We start from the raw sequence: 25444 nt of genomic DNA, 5'->3' as shown, positions 1-25444 counted from the left end.
TCTTGTTCTGAGATCTCTTTTTGGTCTCAAAATATTTTTGCTTTACAGCTTCTTTGTTTCATTAAAAGAAGATCTGATTCTGAATTGAATTCACTAACTTTTGATCGTGAGCCCAGTTCTGTGCTATGGACTTATCTACTGGAATATATGATGTCCTTTTGAAACCCGGAAACATGGGTCTGTCTCACGAATTTATGACCAAAAGTTTATTTGGGAGTTAGAGTTAAGATTTTAAAATTGTACCTAGGTTTATGGATTTTATATATCATTCCACTTTTTATGTGGAATAACCTTCATCAGAATCATTTCAGGAAATGAGAAAAGTAGGATATGGTTATGAGTCAGCCATGGAAAACTACAGCATGGAATGAATTAGTCAGAAGAAGGGTTTCAGTGGCCAACATGAGCTGTGTGCTATCAGGAAGTGGTGTGACTTTCCATGATTTTATGTACTGTAAATCATGTGGCAAAATGCTCCAGACACCTGGAGTCTTTTTTTTTTTTTTCCAATCTTAAGTTTTGAGATAAAATTGAAAAGTACTATGGCGTGAAAGCACCACAGCCCTCTCAGTAGTTGGCCATCCCTCCTATCAGCTCAAATGGATTTCCACCCCACTCCCACTCTGTGGGGGATACAGACATTGACCCAAAAGCCCATCAGTGCTGCTAGATCAAGTCAGAAAAGCAGTTGGCCTTGACAGAGTCGCTGCTACAAAGGACTCTGTCCTTTTCTTTTGTTTCTAATACATTTTTTGTGCCCCTGGTGTTGCTGCTTATATAGCAGTGCCATTTATGGTCTGCAAGAGAGTTGCCGCTCCCTGTGCCATGCCGTGTTTTAGAAAGGTGCTCTGAAATTTCAGAGGAAGGCAGCATGAGCTGCCTTCTGTCAACCCCTTAAAGAGAAAGAAAAACTCGTAGAAGTGAAGTGGATTAAATTTTGGATCATGTAAGTTTCATAAAACTACATCTCTAGAGGCAAATGTTGAAAATATAATCAACCCCTAAAACTAAGCATGGAGGAAAATAAGTTTGTTGTTTTATTGGCCATGTAAGTCAGTTAAGATCAGTAAGTAAGCGAGTCATCTCTTCCCTGTTATGCTTGATAGGGACATAGAGCATTCAATAATTACAGCTGGAGAGGTGTATATTTAGAGAGAGAGTGATAGATATCTGTATATACACATGCAATGTATATGTTGTTTACTGGCGTATCTAATGGAATAATTCTGTGAGTGCTCAACTTCTCATCAGCCATCGATGAAAGTCCAGTTGACTCTGATGCCCATGGCAACCTGGATAAATATCCCTCTGGAAGAATCCTGTACACCAGGTTCGCCTTGTTTGCCATGTGTGGCCATCTGGCAAGATTCCCCTGGAGAAGTATCCGTCCACAAGTGAACCCAGGATGGTTTAGTGTTCTTGTCACGCGGTACCACTTAGCGATCAGATGGTGATAATCAGCACGATCTTCCTCCCCTTCCGCCCTCGACCAGCGCTTCCCTAACCTTACTGCGTCCCACAGATGAACGCTTCTGTCCCCTGAAATTCATACTTTGCAATGCTAACTCCCATGTGGTGGCATTAGGAAGTGGGACCTTTGGGGTGATTAGGTCAAAGGGCAGAGCCCTCTTGCATGGGATTAGTGCCTTTATCAAAGAGACCCCCAAGACTCCCCGCCCCTCCTGCCATGTGAGGACACAGTGAAAGATAGCCCTCTATGAACCTAGAAACAGGCCCTCACCAGACACAGGACCTGCCAGCACCTTGATCGTGGACTTCCCAGCCTCCAGAGCTGTCAGAAAGAAGCGTCTGCTGTTTATATGCTGTCCAGTCTACAGTGTTCTGTGTTAGCACCTGAACAGACTTAGACAGCATGCATGAGCATCACCTGGGAATCTGGTGAAAACAAAGACTCTCCTTCAGTAGCTCAGGTGGGGCCCGAAGTTCTACATTTCTCACCTGTTCACAGGTGAGTCCAGTGCTGCTGGCTCAGGGCTACCCTGTGAGAATCCAGGCCATCCAGGCCAGGACTGTATAAATGAGCAATGTCTGCAGAGTTAGCAAGAAGCCAAACCCCAAAGGGTGTCACCGTATGATGCTGATACCTCCAGAGCCCTTCTGTGTCCATGACCTCGAGGCTCTACATGACATTGATACCTACCCCCAGCAGGACCGGGAAACACCCCGGGATGGGAGAACCCTCACAGGCACGTGGCAGGACTCCCCTGCTGGCCTCTTCACCTAACCTCTCGACTACACTTCATCCTCTGAGCACACACGGCTGTCTGCACACACAGACTCTGCTGAAGCCTTGTAAAGGTCCGATAATTCCCTTTCTCCACTGGCTGGACTCTTTCTTAGTACAAAGATTTCTAGAACTGTTGGTCATCTGTGTCTTCTCATGGGACGCACAAGACCTATTCTTAATCTTCAGAGATTTTTATTACAGCCCACTTGTCTTCATCCTCCAATGTGCAAGGCTCAGAAAGTTAAGAAGGATGAGAAAGGATTTCAATTTTAGTGGCCTACGGGGAAATGCTAGACGTTCTATGAGCGAAGATTTGAGAGGTTTAAGAATTCCTCAAGATTGATTTAAATAAAGAGAGAAGAAGGAATTTTCACCCAGCGCGTAACCCAGCCTGGACACTTCAACGCTTGCTGTGTTCCAGAACCACCCATCATCAGACGTGGGTTTTGGACTAGCCAAAGAATGGTCAAGCCAAAGTGACAGAGCCACTTTTTGTCACCTCCTTTTCCCTTGATTGCGCCAATGGAAATAGGTTAAAGCTTTGATTGGTTATTTTATTACCATGGAATTTTCAAATAAACCAGCAAATCAAAATTATTATTTTAAGATCCTAGGAAATGTGATTCAGGGTTTGTCATTATTTTTTCCAAGGAAGAAACTGTTATAGACATTTTCTGCAAGGGTAAATTTCTGTGACTTTTCCAGTTAGAAGCCAGCCAGCAGACCCTTCACACAGCCGGTTTGAAAAGAAACAGTGTTCAGAATGTAGGAGTAAAAATAGTTCCACTGGCATGCATACATCCTCCCGGCTGGTCGCCCTTAGTGTAATGGGTGCCTTTGAAAGCCTTTCCACTGTTTTCCTTGGGTCTTTGTTTAGGGGGAAAAAAACCCATTCCAAATGATTGCCAAGAATGTGGCCTTTGAAAAGGCATGCTTAATCATTGACACAGAGTCTCCTGTCTGTCTTACTTTATCAACATCAGAGAGTTATGTGGTTTAGCGTATGTGAGACTGACTGACAGCTTGGTGCTGGATGATGGCGGTTGTGAATTTATGGCAAAGCTCCGCACAGGCCACTGGACGAGTCTGAAGTCTGTGCATTCCAGTGGTGATGCTCCTGTCCAGTCATTTTCTTTCCGGGACATTTCCTTGAAAACACGAAGACGACCTATAGATTAGAACTTGCACTTCTGCAGAGACCTTCTATAAGAATTTTTAGTTAAGAGCAGTAGGTAGTTCAAGATGGGTGTGTTTTATGTGGTACATACTCTGAAGTTGGAGATTGTACTAGTTTGCTAGGCTAGGGCTCCTGTAACAAAATGCCATGGACTGAGTGGCCTGACCAACAGAAATTCATTTTCTAATGGTTCTGGAGGCTGGAAGTCCAAGATCAAGGTGTCAGCAGGCGTAGATCTCTTCCGAGGCCTCTCTCCTTTGCTTACAGATGGCTGCTTTCTCGCTGTGTCCTCTGTGATCCTTCCTCTGTCTTGTTCATCCCTAGTACCCCTTTGTGTGTCCAAATTTCCTCTTCTTATAAGGACACAGTCCTGTGGGATGAGGGCCCACTCTAATAGCCTTATTTAATCTTAATCACCTCTTTGAAGGTCCCATCTCCATTTGAGAGGGGATGACGTTCAGCCTGTAACAAAGGTCATAGAAACCACTTTGAAATTGCAAAATTATTTTGTAGCCTTGTATTATTTTGCAGTTCTTCTGCTTCTTTTCAAGAATGGTTCTGTCATTATCTTAGGAGGGAGACGGCAGGTCTGGGATTCTTTTGTAGAAGTAAGAATTGCGACAAGGACTTCATTCTCTAAGTGATATTTCTGGTCAGTGGAGAGGGTTTCACTCTGCGAGGAGACTGATTTGGATGGACATCCGGGATGTTCTCCAGGTAACAGAGTGGACCTTTGCCACTTTGGAGTCTTGGTTGGGCTTCCTCTGTTCTCACTTGCCCACCTCGCTGCTAATGTGCTGTACCATGGCTACGGGACAGCAGGGGGCCAGTCCTCAGAATTCCTCCTGGATTCTGTAGCTCCTGGGGTCAGTTTGGGTGGCCAGGTCTGCCCTGTGGGACTGTCCACTCCTTAAGGAACCATGGTGGAGTCATTTCCGGGCCCCAGAACCTGGCATGGGCAGTGCCTGTGGGAGATATTCAACTAACAGATGAATGAACGAATGAATGAATTTCAGAAGAACGTCAGCTATCGAGGCTACTGACCTTGCCCTCCGTCATTTCCCTCCACCCCGTGCAGTCCCTTTAGTGGCTGCTGGTATAGATCCCACTGGTGGAGTTAGCCACTGGTGTTAACTTTAGGTACATTGGAAGCAAGGCGATATCGTGCGGTCAGTCCTGTTTTAACGTGAACTGGAGGGCCACCAGCTCCACCCTGGCCGGGAGAGAGTATTAATTTTCCATGTTTGGATGGACCTGGAGATCGTCATTCTAAGTGAACTAAGCCAGAAAGAGAAAGAAAAATACCATATGATATCACTCATATGTGGAATCTAAAAAATAAAAAAGGACACAAATGAACTTCCTTACAAAACAGAAACAGATGCACAGACATAAAAAACAAACATATTTACCAGAGGGGGAAAGGAGGTGGGAAGGGATAAATTGGGAGTTCGAGATTTGCAGACACTAACTACTATATATAAAATAGGTAAACAACAAGTTTCTACTGTACACCACAGGGAGCTATAGTCAATATCCTGTAATAACCTATAATGGAAAAGAATGTGAGAAGTATATGTATGTATATGTACGACTGAAACACTATGCTGTACACCAGAAACTGACACAACATTGTAAACTGGCTATACTTAAATTTAAAAAAATTGTTCCATGTTTACCTTCATAATTTGTCCTCTTGGGGTCTTAGGCACCCACCACTCATGCTGATTTTGAGCAACCACAGCGAGTCATGGGGTAGACGCCTCTTCAAATTCACCTAAACCACCAGGTGAGAATGTGAACATTGCTATGAAGAAATAAAAATAATAATTATACGAAGTCATAGTCTGTCCATGAAAGTGCCTTCAGGGCAGATTTCACCTTTCTGAACGCAAGCAGCCACAACCATGGCTTCTGGCCGGCCGACTCTGTGCTTTTGCCCGGTACCTCCGACAGCCACTAACCGCCTGAGTCAGGAGGCGCCAGGACCCAAACCAAGCATGCACGGACAAGGCCCCTTAGTCACTGGCCCAAGATACCCAGCTGCATTTCATCATGCAGGATGGAGACAGTAAAGAGCATGAGTAACAGAAGGCAAATGAAGGAGAACTTCAGACATGACGATTTGGTCATATCCCAGCATCCGACAAACGAAATTTCACAGTCCCTCTCCTGCTCATTGACCACAAGATAATTTGTTGGCAGGACAAGTTAGCAAACTCATCAAGCCTACCCAAAATGAGAAACAAGCACACAAAATCAGCACAGAGGGGAGAAGCCTGCATTTCTTGGTACCTGCTTTATCCTCTTACAGTCCTTTGCTTGAATTTACAATGTAAAGTTAGAAGGTTTTATTTGGATGGCATCGAGACAGAATGTAACATTCTTCTGCCAGCCCATTTTGCACTAGATATTAGTAGATTTACTGAGAGATGTAGATATTCATAACAGCTTTTAAAATTATCAAGAATAATGTTTTTCAGTTAAAACATTGTTTCTCATGATGTTAAACAAAATATCAATTTTATCACAATATAGTTAAAGACAAAGATTTTTTTCTTTATTTTTTAAAAATTTTGGGGGGGTAAGTAGATTTGTTTATTTATTTTTAGAGAAGTTACTGTAAAGACAAAGAGTTTTGAAGTATTATAATGGTACTTAAGTTCTATCTCGATAAAGCTGTTGAAAAAAATCCAATGCTCAATTCACAGATATAGAGAACAAACTAGTGGCTACCAGTGGGGAGAGGGAGGGGGGAAGGGGCAGGTTAGGGGTAGGGGAATAAGGGGTACCAACTACCAGGTATAAAATAAGCTACAAGGATGAAGTGTACAACACGCGGAATGCAGTCAGGATTTTGTAATAACTATAACTGGAGTATAACCTTTAAAAATGGTGAATCACTATATTGTACACCTGAAACTTATATAATATTATACAGCAACTATACCTCAATTAAAATAGGTACTATGCTCATATTTCAAACGTTTCAATATTGTGGAAATTTTAAATCCTGAGCACATACTGACTTAAACCTTTGTAATCATTTTTACCCTTTGGAAAACTGTGCTTTCCCAGTTCAAGGGGACCTCAAAGAGCTTTTGCAGAAATCAGAGAGCTGTCGTTTTATTAAGAGAACTGATTTGACTATTGCTATGTTAATTTCAGAATTCTTAATCATCCAGCTCATATCTAACCAGGCAAACCAAATTTCATGTGTAGCTTTGAAAGCAAATAGCATACTGGAATTCAAACACATTGAATGGCTTACTTCAGTGTTTCTCAAAAAGCAGTAAGGCACAGTTCTTAAGAACATGAGCTTAGAATCTGTAGACTTTGGTTCGCAATCCTGGTTCCAAAGCTGAGTGATAGCAAGCCTTAGCTGGAGATGCCATAACAAAATACCTTTGTCTGGGTGGCTTCAACAACTGACATTCGTTTCTCACAGTTCTGGATTCCGGGAAGTCTGGGATCAGGGGCATCATGGCACAGGTTCTGGTGAGAACTCGAGCGAGCTCTGGCCTGTCTTCCTCTTCTTGTGAGGACCCTACTCCCATGGTGGGGGCTCCCCCGTCATGGCTTCATCTGAACCTGATCACCTCCCAAAGGCCACACTTGCTAACACTATTGCACTGGGAGTCTGGGCTTCAAATATGAATTGGTAAGGGACACAATTCAATCCACAGCAGTGGACCAGGTACTTAATTTATCTCATTCTCCTGGCCTCTTCGTGACAGGTTTTCACTTTTTCTCCTGGGACTGTTTTTTCCAAATTTTCTATCTCCTAGGAGGTATTACGTAGGTACATGATAAAGGGAGAAATGTGGGGATAACTGGTTGCCCATGAAGTCCCTTCTCTTGGCTCCACTGGAAATGCCCCCATCTCCCAGGTGTGCTGGGAGAGTCCCGGCACCTGCCCTCAGGCTCCTGAGACGCCCGGGTGCTGGGGGCCCTAGTCCTTCCCTGACATCACTGCCCCTTGGTGACTGTGTGACTGCAGCCTGCTGGGAGCCTTCCTATGACCCTTTGGGATCCAAAGAAAACACCACCACCAAAATCCACCATATAGCTAACTACATAGGCCTTTCAAAAGTAAGCCTCACCACCGGGAAAGAAAGTAAGGACCCCCACATAGAGGTTGTGGGAAATGTCTGTTCACACAGGTACGTCCCTGTTATCCAGAAAGTCATTTTCAGTAAGTCATGCACTGATGACTAGTCATTTTCTCCATCTTTTTTATTTTCCAGATGGGACATAGTAACGGGGCAAGCTACTTATACCTTTCCTGTTTCCCCTTTTAGTGGGAAAAACACACTCTCTTTCCATATCTAAAATGGAATTGAACATTTCTTGTAAAATATACATCTCAGGGAAAAACCCATTGCTATTTTGAACCTCTTCCTCCAATTCTTCAGTTCCTGGTAGAGTGGCTGTTGCCTTTGCCCTCTGACTTCTACTTTCTCAGCTGGAGAGTTATAACAACTTACTTGCTTCTTAGTGTATAAGAAAGCTGTGTTTCTTCAAACGACAAAAACAGTTTTACTTTTAAGCTGCGATGATTTTTCTTCCGTGTTCCTGTGTGTGGCACCCCCTTTGCATCAGCTTCTAAAGTAAATAGTAGTTACACACATATTGACAATATCTTAGCAGCATGATTGGGATTTTTCCAACAGTTTAATGCTCAGTTATCCCAGTAAATGATTTCAAGTTAAAGCCTACTTCGTTGGAAACAAAGAAAATGGTTCCTATATTTAAAATAAAACAAAATCTAATGGTAAGGAAGGAACTGTGACAAGTACACGGAGTCAGTATTTTTACGTCATTTCCTCTTAGAGGCAAAATTTAGTAAGTTCTCAGCCTACTGGTTGGCAGGTATTTGGAGCAGGAGGCTGGTATTAGGCAGAGTTTGGGTTTTTTTTTTTTTTAGTGGAAAAAAGTGAACTTTTGCCTCGTGATTTCTAGGCATTTTCTGAGTCACCGAATTGTTGTTATCCATTTTATTTCTGTAAATCTCTTTCTTTCACCATTCTTCTGATGATCAAAGAGCATGTTGTCTGAAGGATTTCATCTTATTCAAGATTGCCTGAAACCTCTCTACATTTCTCTGTGTTCAAGCAGATAGTTGAGACTCAGACAATATCTCCTTTTGGACCCATTTGAAATGACACATTTCAAAGTATCTCTGTATTAAAAGAGGTCATTCTTTCCTGTTGAACAAGAAATTAAGTGAATGTGCTTGGCACGCTGGGGCTGTTCTTAGGGTGTGAGAACAAACCTGCTTGATTTTAGATCCCAGAGTTATGATCCTCCCAGGAGTGTTTCAAATTCATGGAAGACAAGGAGGGGCTGGGGTGCAGGGAGCCGCTGGCATTTGGGGAGGAGCCGCTAAAACGGTCTAGAAGGCAAAGGACAGGGCCACGCAGGAAAATTTCTTTCATCCAAAACGTCATGAGTGTTAAATGTTGAGAAACTCTGAGAGGAGCCGTCGGCTCACAGACTCTTAGGACATAAGGGACCTTCCCGTCCAGTTCGGCTCCCCCATTATCCACAGAGCAAGCTGAGGACACACATCTCTCTGCCCAGCGTCCTTTTCCCTGGGCCCCACATTGCAGCAGTTTTCATCAGAAACCACAACGAGCCCCAGATCCACTTCCTCATTTCTAAAATGATCCTCTTAGTCACAGCTCCGATCAGCTTTCTGTGGGGACCCACGCTCATGCACGTCAGCGGCACAATCTTTTGTTGGAAAATGTCAAGCCAATGTTCACACTGACCTCCGGTTGGGTTCTGGAAGCGTGGGTGACACGTGCTGACCGGTAATACTGCCCGTGGTGTGATGCTGAAGTCGCCTCACCGGGGCAAGAAGCAAACTTGAGGTAATGGTGGAACAAGACTGGGGTGTGCAGGGGGACTGCTTTTGTGGCTTTGCTTCGCTCTTGCCTCCTGATTGAGTTCATGTCCCACTGAGAAGCCCCCAGGGCTGCTGAACCAGAAGCCAGTCCACCTGCCCCCGATTGCAGGCACAGGGCGCAGGAAGGGTGGTCTGGGGGCTCTCACACCGCTGACAGGGGGCTGGAGAAGCTTTGTCAACATAAAGTCACGTGTCAAATGCCTCCATCTCTCTGATCGGTCCTTGGCCTTCAGGGCTTGATCTTGAGGTTTGCATGGCACAGCCTTATGCAGCTTCCCTCCTGGCGCCCAAGGACGCTCGCTGACCCCTTTCTCGCTCGTACTGCTGTATGCAAAGACTTAAAGGACAGTCCCATGTACGGCCTTTTACTCTGACCTAGAGCTGTGCTTCCTGAGAGCAAGGCTGTGACTCATTCACCTGCTGTCTCCCAGACCAGCGCGGCTCCTCAGACAGGGAAAATGCTCAGAAAACACTTGTTGAGTGACTAAGGAAAGGAATCCGAAAATCAGATTTTCCCTCACTCATTTACGAGTTTTAAAAGGTACCAGGTACCTTTTTCTTTTTCTTTTTTTTTCCCTAAACTTCTCTTTTTAGATCAATATTTTGGAGTTGACAGAAAGCATGATCATTAATTCATTCAGGCATTCAGTCCACAGGTAGCCACTGGGCCATCTTCCTGGTTCCGGGACATGAGCTAGATGTGGAAATACAGCAGGCCACAGCAAGGTCCTTTTCCAGCCCTAAACCTGGGACCAATTACCAACTGTCATGTGTGCCAAGAAGGAAAAGGAGTGCTCGATAGAGAACTTAACCATGTCTAGGAGGCCAAGGCAACTTCCCTGAGGAGTGATGTTTTAAATGGCTATTCAAGCGGGACTCAGCCAGGAGCAGATTCGGGTGCTCCAGGCAGAGAGATCAGCCCCGGTAAAGGTCCTGAGACCTGAAGACGGGCCCAGCAGCACCGATGGACCTGGTCAGTGGCCGGAGCTGGACTTCGTCAAGGGCAGGACCTGCACCAAGAGGTGGCAGGAGGCACTGGTGGTCACGATGCCGGGTTTTCTCCTGAGAGCCAATGGAAGGGCACTTAGAAGGGCTATAGAGAGAGAAGGACAGGCCATTTCCCAACGCTCACGGTGGGAACGTCTCAAAGAAGAGGACGCAGTGATGTATTTTCTGAGGCTTACGTGCCAGCCTGCTTCCCAAGATGCATCCTCTTCCTCATGCTCCAGGTCCCATCTGTGGAGCATCCTGCAAAGAACTGGGCGGGGCTTCCAGCCATCCCTTCAGATAAACGGGCTGCCCTAAGCTCAGGTAAAAGCATCATTGGCCATCCACACACGTCACCCTCCGCCAGGACCCTCAGGACAGCCCACGGTGAAGGAGTCCTCCCAGGAGTGAAGATGGGGGTGGGGGATGACTCAGGAACCAACCAGAGAGATAGAAGGAAGGATGGCGTAGCTGAGGGGAGAAATGGGCAGGGATTTAAAAAAGAGAAAAGAAATCATAACAAATATATTAGATATTAATCCAACCAAATTGGTAAGCACTTTGAATGTCAACAGTCTAAATGCACCAATTAAAAGACAGATTATGACAGTGGACCACTGTCTATAAGAAATAAGACCAACCATATATTGTATATAAGAAACCCATTTTAAATATAAAGGCATGTATAGATTAAAAATAAGTGGATGGAGATATAAGTAAATGCTAACACTAATTTTAAAAAAGTAAAAAAGCGCCCTGGGCCCGGAAGGGTGATGTGGCTGGGGCTTCGCTGGCCTCACTATGTCTGCCATTTCCAGTTTTCAGAGTCTGTTGACTGTAATCTTGCTGCTTATATGTACCTGTGCTTATATCTGATCCTTGGCACCCAGCCTCCTGGACAGAAATAAAACTGGGTTATTGGGTATATTTTGGAAGCGCGCCAGAATTGGCGAACGGAAGAACACTTACGTTGCAGTGTGCTGTATTGTGATGGCCTTCAGCATCCTCTTCAAACAGTAGCTTGGAAAAATGCCAGAATTCAATTGTCATCAGACTGATTTCGATATGAAAAAAGGGACTTACTGCAGAAAATAATGGAACGAATGGTTAACCCTTTTATCTCTGAACATTGAATGACAAATTTCCAGCTGCTATTCTCTATTTTTGTTATTGGACCAATGTTCTATATAAATAATTAGGATGTAACCATTTACTACTTAAAGAGTTAAATATGTCTGTAACAGTCAACCTCAATACTGTCACTACAGTATCACATTCTGCATATGTCAGTCTGTTGTGTCAGATACCGGTTTTTGGTGAGGTGTCTTTAAGGCACATAGTAGAAAACAAAATTGGTAAATTACTCAAGTTCCTTTCACTGTGATTTGGAAATGATAAATCTTTATAGAATGAGAACTTTTTTTGGACTAGCTTTTTTGTTGGGAAAAAAAGGTTCAATTTGTGTGGGTAAAGATTGCATTCATATTGCATAAGGCTTGCTTTTCCCCTGGCCACACCATTTCAAGCATTAACCAGAGTACCTCTTCTCTTAGCAAACTAGTTTATTACAGATGTTTAAACTATTTAAAACAAGCCTATGCAGTTCTTAAGGAGGAAGATAAAATGAGATGACTTAAAAGTAGTATTGAGGAAATGTTCCTATTTAACGTCAAAGAATTTAGAATATCTGACTGGTGGTGTAGCCTCTGAAACCTCTCTGGTAAAGTTTAGATAAATGTCCTAAGCATAAATTTGACCAGCTAACTGTCATTCTCTGAATGAGATTACATGCTTAGAGTAAAAAGAACAAAACAGGACAACTAGAGAATGATAATCCTTTATGTGTTTTCATTCTTTTTACTGTCAGGTCTTCACATTTTAATTACTGCAAAATACAAACTGTATGTGTTTTTTTTTTAAATACAGCACTTTAAATCTAGCTTATGTTTTGTCTATTAACTTGAACTGGAATCTTCTGTGTAACTTAGTAAGTGATGATACACAAAAATTCAAATCTACTTACCTGTATACCATGGCATAAATATCCTTGGGCTTTGGTGATAAAGGAAGACCTTCAATAATTTTCATCAAAATGCTGAAAATGTGACTTATAAATTTTGTAGTAAAGCAGTTATTATATATTTATGGTTAACATTTCTTAAGAACCAAAATAGAACTTCTTAGCTAAAAATTGCCCACTATAGATAGTATTAATTAGATATTGTTCTCAGCTATTAGTTTCCTATAAAGGTAAAAAGAATAAACCTTGTTTTTTTTTAAATAAAAAAAAAGCTGGAAGAAATGAGGAGGATGCAGGTGGATGAAATGGAGGAAGAAGATAGAAAAGAGAAACAAACACAGGACTGGTTCATTCTGACTCAACATCCCTGTGCTGAGCCCTGGGTGTGGCTTCTCCCATTACAGCCTGACAACAACCCTAGGAGACAGATCTGGCTCTTAAAGTTTGGGGACTGAGTTCAGCCTGCCCCTGCTTGCAGCCTCCCACCTTCTCTGGCCCCACTTCCATTAGAACTTTCCTTCTGCCACTGCTTTAATGGGTATTGGCCCCAGCTGCCCTGGACCCTTAAGTTGAAGGAGAAATGGGAAGTTTGCATGGCCCCCTTGTCTGGTGTCTGCAAAACGTCCAGTGGCCAGTCTAATCTGACACCTGAAAACGACAAGTCTGGAAGATTATTTTTCTTTTGTGCTTTTTAAAACTTTTTCAGATGCAACCAAGGAGTAGAAGGATCTTTGAATATAAGTTAGAACAGCCCCAGCTGCCACTCATGCCACCTCATCGTGCCAGGCTGTGCTGGGTGGGCCTTTTATGTACACCAGAGGTGCTCAAACTTGAGCATGCGTTCCAGTCACCTGCAGGGCTTGTGAAAACACAGAGCTTCTGATTCAGTAAATATATTCTTAGCTGCATAAGGAAATAACACAAGTTGAGTGACCTAACACAACACCCACTTATTAGCTGACAGGTCTGTCGTCAGTAGTCCGGGCGCGGTGCGCTGTGGCTGGCTTCTCTGCCCCGGGTCATACAAGGCTGGAATTAAGTCATCAGCAGGGCTGCCTTCCTTTCTGGAGGTCTGGGGAAGAATCTGCTTCTGCAAACATTCAGATCCCTATTTCTTTACAGGGTTACCCTCCTTCTGAGAGGCCACCCCCATCCTTGCCACCTGGCCCTTCCTCCTTCAAGCCAACAATAAGAAATCTCTCTCAGGTCAAATCTCTGACTTTGGGAAGAGACTGGTATCTTTCAGGAGCTCACCCTGGCTAACTAAGCTCCCCTTCACAAACCATACTGTGTAACATAACCTAATAATGGGTAAAATCCACCTTGGCCATAGTCCTGGAGATTATGCCCAGCGTGTCCCCCGGGGGGTGGGATAGTGGACCGTATTAGAATTCTGTCTGCGACAGGAGGTGGGGCAGAAATTTGCACTTCTAACAAATTCCCGGGTGATGAGATAGCTACTGCTCTGGAAATCACGTGGTAAGAACCACTTACCTAGGCTAATGCCACCACCTTTGACTTAGATGTGCCTAGTTTGCAGATGAGGAAACCCACAGTGTTAAGTCTAGAGGTAATATTCAAAATACACAGCAGCTAGTACCTCGTGGGCACCGACCGATCAGAACAGATGTCAAACCAATCAGGACAGACTTGGCTACGTGTAACCACTGTGGTCTTGCTGGCCAGCACCTATTGACAGAGGATCCCCCCACACCCCAGCAAGTGAGGGCTGGAGCCGGTGCCCACGTCAGAGCCGGCGCTTGGGCTGCTCCACAAACGAAGGTTACTTTTTGCTCCATTTTTGTTTTCTTGAAATACAGTCAGTTTACAATGTTGTGTCAATTTCTGGTGTGTAGCATAATGTTTCAGTCAGACATACACATACATATATTCCTTTTCATATTCTTTTTCATTATAGGTTACTACAAGATACTGAATATAGTTCCCTGTGCTGTACAGTAGAGACTTGTTGTTTATCTGTTTTATATATAGTATCCACAAACTAAGATTAAAGAGAAAATGTCCCACTAAGGCTAAGTCAGAAGAGGAAACAAAAAGATATTTTATTGATTCCAAAACCTGTCTTCTTTTCTTTCTGTCTGTTCTATGTTCTATAAAGCCACTTTCCTCAAGGTTAAAATCTGCATTAGTTTCCTGTTGCTGCTGTAACAAATTACCAGTTTCAGTGCCTGAAACCGCACAGATTTGTTTTCTTACTGTGGAGTTCTGGAGATCAGAATGCCAGAATCGGTCTCAGTGAGCTAAAACCAAGAACCAAAAATGTTTCCTTGCCTTTTTCCAGGTTCTAGAGGCTATTGCCTTGGTCCACAGCCTCACATCACCACAGTCTCTGCTTCCATCATCGTGTCTGGGTCCAACCTGATCCTCCTGCCTCCTTCTTATAAAGACCTGCCCCCAGACCATCCAGGGTCATCTCCCATCTCAAGGTCCTTAACTTAGTGCCACCTGCAGAGTCCCCTCTGCCATGTCAGGTCACGTGTTCAGGGCTGCCGGGATTAGGACAGGGGTGTCTCTGAGAGGCTGTTCCTCTGCCTGCCTCACTACCCAAGGCCCACGTGTATGTGGACCACAGCAGCGGCAGCTCTCCCAGAACCGCTTGTTGCCAAGGCCTTTGGAGACACGAGGTCATTAGCGTCACAAGCAGGTTCTGTCATTACTGTCCTCCTTTTTCACACAAAGAAACTGAAGCACTTGGGAGTTAAGGAGTTAAGCACTTGGACCTTGCCCAAGATCACATAGCCAGGAAATGGGACCACCAGGATTCAAACCCAGACGGTCTGGTTCCAGAGTCCACGCTCTTTCCCACTCTGCTGCACACCCCTCGTCTGTGGACAGAAGGAAAGCAGGCCACTTTATATAAATGGCAAGAAGCCAAAGTCACCATCCTGCCTCAACCCCTCCCCTCCCCTCCCCTCCCCTCCCTCTGACCCCCTCTGCGCCTGTTAAGGACCCTTCTCCCAGGTGGGAAAGCGATCAGTCACTTTGGTCTGTCCTTCCTTGCTTTCCAAGTGTCCTCAGTAACAAGGCCTAGTCACTTCGGCCTGCCTCTGAAACGTTGCAGCGACTGTTGCTGGGACACAAGCCACCCAGAACTCCGTGGCTTAAAACAGCAACGGTCCTTGTTCTGCTCATGGATCTAAGTGTGTGCAGAGATGGTTCTTCTCCCCTCCGTGTGGCATCTGCTGGGTTTGCTTGGCTGGGAGCCCGCTCTTGGGATGTCACACTCACATAGCTGGTGAATCGTGCTGGCTGAGCCCACTGGGAGCTTGGCCAGGGCTCTGGGCAGGGGCCCCGGCCCCTCTCCACGTGGCCTCCCCCCGGCCTGCTTGGACTTCCTGACAGTATGGTGACCGGGTTTCAAGAGATCAAGGCAGAAGTGCATGGCTCCTTATGACCTCGCCTTGGAAGTCACATGGTGTCATCTCCACTATACAGTGTCGGTAGAGACACTCACAAAGGCCCTCCCACATTCAAGGGCAGGGAATACACACCCTTCGTCTGGATGCGGGAGTGGCTAGATTCCACAAGGGCACGTTGGGTGGGAGATTTGTGGCATCTATCTTTAGAAAATTCCATCAGCCAGAATTATCTTTATAGCAGCTCCCTGCATCCCCCCCAGCCCACCCACACTCCTGGATACATTTTTCCCCAAGCTCAGATTTGGGTGTAGGAACTAAGAAGATTTTGTCTAATCTGTTCATTATATTGTTTTTACTAAAATATTAAAAATGTAGCCACATATATTACACGAATCATTTGTATTTTAGAAATAAGTCAAAGTAGCAAAAGTAGGATTTCCCAAGAAATCCAGGACACCAGATCAACAGATGTCAGCACTAAACCTGTGCCATGCCAAAATGCAGGCAGGCAAAGAAATTTATTCAGAAGGAATAAAGTGTATATGTCTTTTAATGAAAGCAGCTCCTTGGTCGATTCTGCATGATAGTGGGAGAAGAAAATGTTAACTTTCCTAACACCTTCTATTCAAATAGTAATGAGAAAATACAGGGATATATCCTTTTCCCACCCATTTAAAATCTAACCCTATTTTCAAGGCCTTGTGAAGGAAAAATGTTATTTTCTTGTCACTGGAGTTGCAGTCTTCTCTCCCAGGCTTCAACGTTTGGCCTCTGTAATGGCAGAAACCGTGTCTTAGGGTTTTGAAACCCCTAGTAGAGCACTGAGCCCCTAGTAATGGCTTAGTAAGTATTTTGTGGTCGATTTGACTGTGAATTTTTAAAGGACCAGTCACGCCTTACTCCTCTCTGTATCTGCAGCAAGGAGTCAGGTACTTAGCTGCGTGCTTTATGCAACAAATATTTATGGAGGGTCCTAAGTGTTCCAGGGTCCATGGCTTGGTCTGCCCTTAGTTCAGTGGAGAAAACCAATTAAAATGTGATAAATACTAAGAACTAGAGGTTCCCAGTGTTATGAGGATATGTTATGCGTAACTTGAACCAGTGGTGGAGTTCAAGAAGGCATTTAGCGGATCCTTAATTAATGGTGGTTGAATGATGAACAGATGAATGGTCTTCTTGAGACTTGGGAGTCTATTCTTAACTCCGAACATCCCACACAAGAATCTGCTCAATGTAGACACTCGGAAAATATGTGTCTCATCTCCAGGTAGGCAACACCCTGTCCCAGAAGAGCCCACCTGTCCAAGGAATTTTCCTTTGTAACTGACTTGCTGCCTGGAATTTTCCCCTTAGTGATGCATTCCTTTGGGGCTGAGACTTTGATCTCCAGAACGTGCTGATTAAATACAAATTCTCTGGGAGGTCTTATATGTTAAACAGTTGCCATCATTAACACAGCAACAGGAAAAAGTTCATTAGGTAACGTTCCAGTTTTGTTAGAAGGGAGATGCAGAGGGCAGGACTGTCCCAGGGAGAAAGAAAAAGATCTGGATGTGATTCTGGTATAGAAGAAGAACAGAAAATAATGCAGATGAGGAAGCCGTAGGTGTGGGACATGACAGTGACGGGGAAGAATTCTATAGTTTTGCTCTGAGATGGTATTTGAAAGACCTGGATGTTAGATTTTCAAAAAAAAAAAACAAACCCATCAGATGTTCCCTGCTGACCACACCCTGGAGCCCGCAGAATGTGCTGTGTGAGGTCTGCTCTACGGCGGCGCTCAGCCCAGCGACCCGCGCTGCAGAGCAGGGCAGACTCACACTCACCCGACCGTGTCCTGGCCTGGGCACGGCCCTGACTTCACGGAAACGGGCTCCACACGGCTGATTAGCCAGGCATCTCACCAGATAAAGACGGTGGCAGGAAAGCTTATCAAAGAAAAGCAAAATAAATATTTCTCTGGTGAAATCCCTGTCTTTCGAGGTTTTTAGGTAAGAAATGGGATTCTTTCAGCCGGCACTCCAAAGTAATAATGAGTTAAAAACACCAGGTTTGGCAATGGTGCATAATGAATACTTACAGTGCAAAGAATTAAAGGTCCTGACATCAGACCATTATGCAAAAAAAAAAAAGGAGTCTGTTTCCTCTCCAACTAACCTTCAGCCTTATCTAGTGTATCTGTTAACTGACCGTGGTTTCTGTGACCATTGAGACAGAATGTATGGTGGGGGGAGGGGAAAGAGAAAAGCTTTTTTTATGATTACATAAGTAATAAATGTGCATTGTAGAAATTCTAGGAAGTCCAAAGACACAAAAAAGGAAAACATTGCAATCTTCTTGAATACTAATACACATATTTTTTCTTTTCACCAAAATGGAGTCACAATAATAAACATTGCTTTGTAACCTGCTTTTTCCTCCTAAAAGCAAGTTGTAAACATCTTTTCATGTTGTTAAATAGTTTTCACCTCCTTCCTGTGAGGTGTGAGTGGTGTCCCAGTCTGCTGAATGGATTCAGCATATTTCTTGGATGGTCACTGATTGGATGGTTAGCTTGTTTCTAGCGTGTTATTTGCATAAAGAACATTGAGGGGATGTATTTGCATCTGAATCTTTGCCCAAGGGATGAGGATTTCCTTAGAATAAACTCCTGGGAGTGAAACAGTTGAGTCAGCATTCAGGGCTTTAGTTTATACTGGAAGTTTAAACTGTTGAGTTTACTGCATCACCCACTGCCATGTGCTTCCGAAGTCCCTTAACTCGGTGGGTGAGCTCATGAGTTGGAGTGGAATCAGTAGTATTTCATGGTGTCCAGTTTAAAGTCTGGCGTATTTGTGAGAAATTTCAGATGATTAACTTAGGGTTCAAACCTTTGAACCTGGGTCTTGTTGGTTCGTTGACTTTGGGTCTGGTTCGTTGGTTGGTTGGTTGTTGGTTGGCTGAGAGACACAGTGAAACACCCCAGGTCCCTTCAGGAATAATGGATTTGTCCCCTAGCTGCCCTTGTCAGCTGTCCCTTTTGGGGATTACTTCAGCTGAGGAGAGCCACCTCCCTAAGCCCCCTCTTCTCAAGGTAGCCCCTATCCCAGAGCTGACTAGTGTGGGGGTAACAAGCCCCAGCCCTTTGGCTCCAACGAGGGTCATCCTGTCTTCAGAACTGCCCACAGGGTCAGCGAGGCTTCCATTGGGACCACCTGGTAGCTCCACTCTGCCTCTGCCCTCCCTCCCCTCCCCCTCCTCTCCTCATCTTCCCTAGGTGTGGATCCCGGAACTCCCTAGTAAGCCCCCTGCACAAGAGCCTCTGTCTCAGAGCCTGGAAGCAGCCAATGACTGTTGAGTTTTTGGAGGGTTGGAGCAGATGCCGGGGCTCAGCAGACCCCAGCAGCCGATCATGTATGTGCCGCATAATTTCACCTCCGCAGTGGACAGTAGTGCCACCACCACCTCCCTCGGGATGGAAGAGCCAGGGCAGCTCAGACTCATTTCTTAAAAGGATGATTTCCTAAAAGGAGGTTTTCTTAAAAAGATGAATTCACGCTCCCATCTTCCTAAGATTTATTTCAACCTAAGAAGGAAGATCAAGCTGTACCCTAGCATTTTACAAGAGCAGTTTAAAGTGCTGACCGTTTAAAAAACTGTCTTAAAAGCTTCCCCCTGAGAAGACCGGGATCTCAGTCTATTTTCAGATCGTCTTTCTAACCATGTCATCAAACGTGCATCGTGGCAAAACCCTTCTGCGTCCATTCCTCAGAAGCCAGTTCTGTAGAAATCTGTGTCTTAAGGTTCCGATTCTCAGCCCAGCCATGCGCCTCCCTGGTGTGGCCCAGTCATGTCTCATGATTGCTAAAGAAACCAGCTGTGGTTTGTAAACGTTTGAGCGGAATCTGGGTCATCCCTATAATAACGTCCCCACCATTCACTTGCATAAGAGTGTAATTTCAGGAGTGGAGAGCACATTCTGCAAAATGCCCACGGAGTCACCCACAGAAATGTGTTAGGCCAGGAAAAAAAAATAAAGAATTGCTGTGTAAGGAGCAAGGGACACTCTCTCTAAAGGTACCATTTGGAGGAGATGATCTGACCCAGAACATTCTGAGCCTCAGGGATACGGATGGGTAGGCTGCTTTGTGTGTATCCCTGCCTCTCAGTGTCTGGCTCATAGCAGGGAGCTAATCTGTTTTTGATGACTTACTAAATTAAGCCAGAGACCAAAACCTCAGATGCCTTTGGGGTCGGGAGTGATGGGGTATTTGAAGAACATGGACTTAGCCACATGGGCCTCCAGGCCCAAATGGCCACATCTTCCTTTTTTTCTTTTTTTTTTTTTTAAAGTCCCAAAGAAGCTAGAAATTCTATTTCTGTGTGAACCCCCAACTTTTAAATATTGGCAACTAATTTTTTTTTAATCTTGGGGGCACTGCCAGTTCACAGCCAGTAAACTAACCTGCCATTCTAGACCTGATTGATGGAAAGAAGGCAGCTCTTCCTTCTCAGATGCTCTGCTGCTAAGATGCATGTGCGAGTTTTAAGTCACTTGACACGAACGCCCCAATTTTCCTAATGAACAAAGTCGGCATGATTGTTCTTGTCTTTCATGGTGACTGTTAATATTCAAGTTGTGGTGGTATCGTCTTTGTTCTGTTTAGTTTACTGCTCGTTACACCTGTTCTGAATCACTGTCTTACCCACACGGAGGCGACAGGTTATACTTTCTCCCGTGACTTGTTATCAGACTTTTAAACAATCCACGAAGAAGGCATTATAGGTGTGAAAAGCCAGCGAACCCTGTGGTCCAGTCGGTAACTTCTCTACTGCAGACATGGAAATCAGGCCCGTGGGTAGTGACAGAAAGAGTAGGTAAGAACACCTAACACAATTTTCTCTTCTCCTGCATTTGGCAAAAAATGATTTCTGAGCTGAGATCCCGAGATTTAAAACTGGGTATGGATACAAACTCAGTGTAGCTAAGTTACTGAAACCTGTGTTTTGTATCTGGTGTTAAAGATTTACAGTTTAGATTTGGCCTCATTCTTTTCCCTATCCTCTTTTTTTTTTTTTTAAGCTTTTTGTGGGGGGGATTAGATTTATTTATTTACCTGTTTGTTTTTTAATTTCTTTTTAATGGAGGCACTGGGGATTGAACCCAGGTCCTCGCGCATGCTAAACACATGCTCTACCACTGAGCTATAACCAACCCCCTCTCCCCTTTCTCTTATTGGATCTTCAACTCTGGTTCAGCCAGTCACGCACCGGAGATCCATGGGGTGTGTGCGTGTCCTTGGCACTGTGTCGGGTTCCTCGGGAGAACCTACCAGAATGAGACCCGGCCTCTGCCTCCTGGCAGCACACACACCAACCAGGATTTCATAGGGTCAGTTCTTCCGAGATGAGTATGGAATATGGAACCAAAAGAACAAAGCTTTTTGTCAGCATTAACACTATAGTGTCAAACTCATCCTTTGAATGAAGGGGATTTACTTGGTGGGAATGAATCAGTCTAGGACTGTGAAATCTGTTTCGAGCTGGAGTGGAAGGTAACCAGGTTCTTGTGACCAGTGACCACAGAGCATCCTGTCACTGGCCCACTCCTGCGTGACTGATCTTGCCCAGGTTTTTGTCACTGCAGGACTGTGCTCCGGCTTGAGAACAGCTTTGGAGCACAGATGAAAATCAGTAATTAAAGTGAGGTCAGGAAAGGAATTGACTAAAGAGAGCAAATAAGGAATGATTAATTAGGGTGGCTTTGGCCCCAGTCGTCTCTAAATAAATGTTACCTCCCTTAATCCGGGGCTGCCGGTCTCCAAGTCATTAAGTATAGTTTTGATTTGCCTATGGCTATTTCTCCATCTTAAGCATTGCAAGTGGTGAGTTTCCAAGAAGTTACAGAGGGGTGGTTAACCTTCATGTACTAAGGAAAGATTGAGGTAATAAGGAAAAAAGAGTTAATGGGATTTCAAGTGCACATGGAATTTAACAAACAAGATGAAATCTTGTATGAACTGTGACCTCTCTTGTAAGGGATAAATTTGAACACAGTCTTCACCTCTACTCTCCCCCTAATCAGTTGGTTATTTTATTTTATTTTATTTTACTTTCTGTCTTTTCTTTCTTTTTTTTTTTTTGGAGGGGGGGAGGGTGATTGCATTTTTTCTTTATTTCCACCGTAAGCTTTAACAGAGCATGATTGCCAATCCGCTAAAATATGTGTTTAGGGTTTTCACCATTGCATCCAGTATTTTTGGCACTGGCATTAATAAGCCACCTTTTAAAAATTTTATTTAAATAATAGGAAGTTCTGTGTTATCACAGAAATACAAATTATGTGTGTACTATCTTGTACTAATCTGTGCCAAGTATCAAACAACATTTCAGGCTTTTCCATTTTTTTCCAAAGCATCGGATATGACCCAGGCTGAAGTTTAGTATCAGTATCATCTCTTCTGTGTTATCCTACAGATTCAGAAGATTAATGGTTATTAAACAAAAAGGTGGTTTTCATTAAAGATGGTTTTCTCAGTTTAGATTTAGAATTCACAGAGGGGAGGGTCCAGCTCAGTGGTACAGTGCCTGGTTAGCATGCACGAGGTCCAGAGTTCGATCCCTAGTACCTCCATTAAAATACATAAATAAATAACCTAATCACCTCCCCCTCCAAATTAACTTCCTGAGCCCAAATCTGGCTCTCCTGATTTCCCCTAAGGGTGAACCAAAATAGGAATGCCTTTAGAGAGCAAGAAGAAGAAGATTTTCCTGTTCTTTTATTTACACGTGATCATCAGGAAGAAACAGGAGTCTGGGAACTTAATCACTACTGCTTGGACAATAGGCCTTTCTTTTGACTATGAACCTCTTGGATAAACGATTTTGAGCGCATCTGCTGGCAAAAGCATTTTGTTTGTAAATTCTATACTAATTCTACTCCACATGATGCACCTTATAAAACACACCCTAAAAATAGGCATTTTAAAAAGGCGAGGCGAGCATATGTTCAACTGAACTCACTCTGCCCAAATGACAAAGGATGGTCGAGACCCTCATCATAGACCCCTAAGGAGACTTACAAGGCCTCTGGGAGTGTCCATGGGATGGGACCTCAGAGTCTGGAGCTGATGGTGCAGTCCTGTGCCCGGACACCCTGTGAGCCCCCGTGCAGCAAGGACAGAGGAAGTGCACCCCAGAAGGTGGCCAGCACCCACTGAGTAACACTGGAGTGGTTCTGTTGCATGGGCGTCAATTCATGCTCCTTCTCTGCTCAAAACCCTCTGATAGTCGGCACGGAGGCCAGCGTCCTTGCAGTGGCTAAAGGTCTCACGTGGCCTCATTCCCAACCTCTTTCTCCATGTCCCTCCTCTGCAGCCAACCTAAGCCTCCTGGGCCTGGAATGTGCCAGGTGCCTTTGTGCCTTCTGTTCCTGGACTTGGAATGCTGTTCCCAGCATCTCACAGTTCTCTCCCTACTTCCTTCAAATCTTGATGCACCCACATGTCATCTTCTCAGGACACCTTTCCTGGCTAGTCAGTCTTTTAGCATCTTCTTTTCCCAACTTTTCCTTTCCCTCCTTTCTGCCTTATTCCCAGCACTATCACTATCTAAACACGCTATATATTTTACCAACCTAGCTTGTTTCTTTTTGTTTTCTTTTTCCCTATCTAGAATGTAAGCTCCATAAAGGCAGAGAGTTTTTGTCTATCTTCACCTTTCACCTCTAACACCTGGAACCGTGTTTGGGTGAAAGAACAAATGGATGCTTGGATGCATGGATGGACAGATGGATGGATGGATGCATGGATGGATAGATGGATGAATATCAAGTGAAAATCTTCACCTTTAACCTAAGGAGCATGAGAAGCCACCAGTTTTTATAGCAGAAGAGAAATGTGATTGAGCTCGGCTTTGGGAAGTTTTATGTTGTGGGAATTACACACTGTTTTGGAAATAAGAAATTGGCCATGGTGAGGTCAGTTAGAAAGGTATTGTGGTTGCAGAAGGCTGCTTGAAGCAGTGTGCAGGAATGCAGAGTGAGGGTGGTACACGGACCCTCCAGGACTCTCCATGGACCAGCAGGGCACATAGGAGAGGAAGACACCCAAGACTGCAGAGGGACTGAGAGGATGCTGATGGGGAAATACCAAGGGGCACTGCTGCGAGGGGGGTATAATTCCATGGAACAAGAATAGAATCTGCAACCAAAGCACCTGGGTGAGTCCCGGCTCTCCTCTAGACTGTGTGCCCCTCTGAACCTCAGTATCGTTATCTATGAACTGGGAATTAAAAACGCAACTAACACGCGTCAACCCCTGATTGTGTTCCAGGCCCGATACTGGGCACACTGCCTGCATCAGGTTGTTCCGTCCTCACCACAACTCTGGATTTGATGCTAACTCCATTTACAAGTTGAGGACAAGAGCAGTCCCCTGAGTTAATAGCACCTTTTAGACTGGGAAGTGATAAAGACGTGAGAGAGGCCCCTGTGTGTTTCTTTTGTACAGTAAGGTAGGTTGGGGGGACAATGCTAGAGGGAAGGGCTACGAATATTAAGTAACAGTAAAGCTACTCCCTTATCTCAGAAGCTAAAGCTCCCCTAAAACACAAGTTTCATCGGCATGCAAGATAAACACCCTGGGACCTTTGATCTCAGTCAGGTGTGTCCTGTTCCCTCCCAGGAGATCCTTTGCAAATGTCCTCATTCTTTACTCTGCTTTCATGTTCAGAGCAGAGTCAAAACTCAGTTTCTCTCCCTGCTCATTCTTTGGAAGGTTCCACGGTGGCACATTCTTGGCGGCATCGTAAACTCCTTGGGGTTTATAATGGGCGTGCTGAGGTCATGTTCACTGTGCTTTAGGAGTGCTGTAATGGGAATGATGGATTTCAACATAAACCTCAGTTTTTCCTCACTGAAAATAGAAACTTCTTAATGAAAATGTTCCAACTGCTTGAAGCCAGAGGAGGCAACTGCAGGTTAAAAGATTCGTTTAAGATTTTTATGGAGTGAATGGAAGAAATGCAAAACATCTAAAGCTTTCAGTGGACTAAAGCGTTTCATTTCTTCTTTAACTTCTGGTTTCAGTTTTACGATTTTAAAAAGTTCAGTTTTTCAGTGTGCTTTTCAAGAGCTCTAATGAGACGTTGCTGTGGGTGCTGCTTGCTTCAAATCATCTACATCAGACAAGCAAACAAGAAATCAAGAGGGGTCTGCAAATAGGAAAGTCAACTTTTAAATTCTTGCTTTGGAATAGTTTTTATTCTCAGTGGGGAAAATTGCTATTTACAAAGTGAATTCTTTTCCATAGGACGTTTAGAAATCCAAGTTCGTGTATAATAGACGTACAGTCGAAGAGTGGACGTCCCTAATAACTGTCAGATCAGCAGATGCAGGGAAGTACCTCTGGGTTCAGGGACAGGAGTCTGTCCCCTTGGGCAGCCGGGGTGTTGGGGCACCACGAATGGGCCATGCTATTCAGGGTGACCCACTGTGAAAGCTCGGATCTGCTCTGCACTGCGCATGCCCTGGACGCGGAAGCCAGTGTTGGCGGACCCAAGGCGCCTTCCCCTCTGGGCCAGAGCTCAGGTACACTTCGTGGCCCAGTGAGTTTTGCCAGCATCCAATCCAGCCTCCCTACAGCCAGCCACCATTTTGAGCCCCTTTTCCTGATCTAGAAATAGAAGCACTCAAGGTCACTAAATATGATTCAGATGGAGCTGACTGCCAATTCAAAGGCAG

General features: G+C 44.5%; 1 protein-coding gene and 1 pseudogene across 1 annotated transcript in view; both read left to right on the top strand.

Annotated features, from left to right (window-relative positions):
• The window catches only part of RCAN1 (regulator of calcineurin 1), a 90402-nt gene that overhangs the window by 53478 nt on the left and 11480 nt on the right, over positions 1 to 25444 (top strand). The gene's annotated exons all lie outside the window — the stretch shown is intronic.
• Positions 8839 to 12353, top strand: LOC116155169 (protein kish-A-like; annotated as a pseudogene).

Source organism: Camelus dromedarius, chromosome 2 (assembly GCF_036321535.1).
Source record: "Camelus dromedarius isolate mCamDro1 chromosome 2, mCamDro1.pat, whole genome shotgun sequence".
NCBI lineage: Eukaryota > Metazoa > Chordata > Mammalia > Artiodactyla > Camelidae > Camelus > Camelus dromedarius.
Note: the sequence above shows the minus strand (reverse complement) of the source record. Positions and strands in the feature narration are given on the sequence as shown.